This window comes from Echinops telfairi, unplaced genomic scaffold (assembly GCF_000313985.2).
Source record: "Echinops telfairi isolate 266 unplaced genomic scaffold, ASM31398v2 ScPeMD7_5592;HRSCAF=6446, whole genome shotgun sequence".
NCBI classification, from domain to species: Eukaryota; Metazoa; Chordata; class Mammalia; order Afrosoricida; family Tenrecidae; genus Echinops; species Echinops telfairi.
Window position 1 is genome coordinate 6,548,356 of NW_022109491.1, and position 2,598 is coordinate 6,550,953.

The following is a 2,598-nucleotide window of genomic DNA, read 5'->3' on the forward strand; positions in this document are numbered from 1 at the left end:
GTGGGGTTCTGTTCTTTAATTCCGAAATCCAGACCACTCACTGCACGTGCGGTTGGGACCTGGGAGGCAGTGATTTTTGAAACTCCCCAGGTGATTCCAACCTGCAAGCCAGTGTGTGGATCAGGAGCGCAGACGAGCCCTTCCCAGGATCCCCGTTAGGCACGGGTTACTAACCTGAGTTGCTTATTTGCATCTCCTGGGGAGCTTTAAGTGGCCGGAAACCAGGCCACACCTGAGTCCTATTAAATCAGAACCGCGGGGAGGGGCTTAGACAAATTTGTTTTCGTTTTAAACTGCCTAGGCGATTACGGGTTAAGAGTTGGGCTGTTCGGGATAACTTTGAAACCACCAACCCGTCTGAGGGAGAGAGATAAGGCTTTCTGCTCCTGGAAGGGGCTACAGCCTCCGAAACACAGGGGCAGTTCTATCCGGTCTTTTCGGTTCGGAATAACTCGATAGCAGTAAGTTGAATCTGGGTGATTCCTATAGGAACCCTGGTGGTGCTGTGGGGTAAGCGTTGGTCGACTAACCTCAGGGTTGGCAGTTTGAACCCATTGCCATTGAGTTGACTGCAACTCACAGGGAGTCAACTCCTTAGATAGGGTTTCTCAAGCTGTCGTTTCTATAGGATCAGACAGCCTTCGAACCCCTGACCTTGTGGTTAGTAGCCCCGTGCTGAAGCCACAGTGCCACCAGGGCCCATGCATTAAACGTAAACTCCCATGCCCTAAGGGACTGGTTTAGACCCTTTAGAGGATCTATGGGCCAGAGAGAAAGTAAAAAAGCCCAAACCCACTGTCTCCAAGTTAATTCCGAGTCACAGGACGCTGTACAACAGAGTAGAACTGCCCATAGACTTTCCAGGGTTGTCAATCTCCATGGAAGCCAACTGCCACTTTTCTCCTTCTGGAGCAGTGGCCAGTGGGGTCAAACCGGTGACCTTTTGGTCCCCAGCCTCGTGCTTTAGCCTCTGCACCACTAGGGGTCCTCTAGACAGCCTTGTCTTTTACATGGGAGACGCAGGTTCGATTCCCCACCGGTGCCTCTCATGCGCAGCCCCCACCCACCTGTCAGTGGAGGCTTAGGTGATGCGATGATACTGAACAGGTTTCAGAGGTGCCTCCAGACAAGTGGTTCTCAGCCTGTGGGTGGCACCCCCCTTGGGGGACAACGACCCTTTCACAGGGGTCCCCTGATTCATGGCAGTAGCAAAATGACAGTTATGAAATAGCAACGAAAATAATGTTACGGTTGGGGTCACTGCAACATGAGGAACTGTATTAAAGGACCTCGGCATTAGGAAGGTTGAGAACCACTGCTCTAGAGAAGAGATGCTTCACTCCCCACATCAGTGCTAAGGAGAACCATCCCGAGAGCTGCCTGGACCAGGCTGCCTCTGGGGATGACCTTTCTTTTTTAATATTTTATAGCTTTATAAATGAGTTCATGAGGACCTTTCTTTTAAAATGTTCAGTTCTTATTTTTTTTCCCTTTCTCTGAGATCTTGTTTGTCACTAAAGACACCAAGTCTATTTCAGTATCACGTTTCCTCCTTTTAAAAAAGTCATTCAAACCACTATTTTGCTGTGAGGAATAAGGGATCTGGAGGAATTTTTTAATAAAAGAAACATTACATACAAGGGGGTGCCCCCTAGCAAACGGAATTCCCCCCTCCCCAAAGCTATGGCTTAATGATTTTTTACAAAACCACCTTATAACCTTCAAAGTACTCCCCATGACACAATACGTTTGTCAAATCTGAGATTCCATTCTTGTAAACGTTTTTTAAAACTCATTGTTTGGATGGCTGTCAGCACCTCCCAGGAGTTCTTCCTCACCTCTTCTATGTCGTCAAATCGCTGTCCTTTCATGTCCCTCTCCATTCTAGGAAACAAAAAGTCACACGGAGCAAGAGCAGACGAATCAGGTGCGTAGGGCAAGACAGAGAGGCATGCTGTTTTTTTGCCAAAAACTGGCGTGCTGAGATGGTTACGTGAGCAAGTGCATTGTCATGGTGGCGAAACCAGTCCCCGCTCTGCCACACACCAGGCCTTTTTTGTTGCACACCGTTACGCACTCTTTCCAGAACTTCTAAATAGAACGTTTTATTAACAGTCAGACCTGGTGGAACGAACTCCAAATGCACTAAGAGTTGACATTTTCATCCATTTGGGAAGTGGCCGGACATCCAGAACAAGATTTGTCATCAGTCGACATTTCACTTTTTTGAAATGAAAAAACCACTCATAAACTTGAGTTTTTCCCACAGCGCTGTCCTTAAGTAAGCTGTGTACAGCACAACAGTTTCTGCAGCATTGTTTCTGAGCAGGAAACAAAATTTCATAGCTGCACACTGTTCTTTTAAATCGGCCATCACAAAAAACAAAGTTCGAGTGAAACTGCTTTTATGAAAAAAGTCACTGTGACCAGAGACAACCTTCCCAGCCGATGCCACTGGGTGCACTCAGAGTGAGTTGTTCGATGCTCGCCTCAGGGGAGGGGGGGGAATGTGTACCACAAAAACTCCACTCCTCCCAGCACAATTTCAGTTTGGGGGGTACCCCCTCTGTATATTAAAAAAAATTAACAATATCCTAT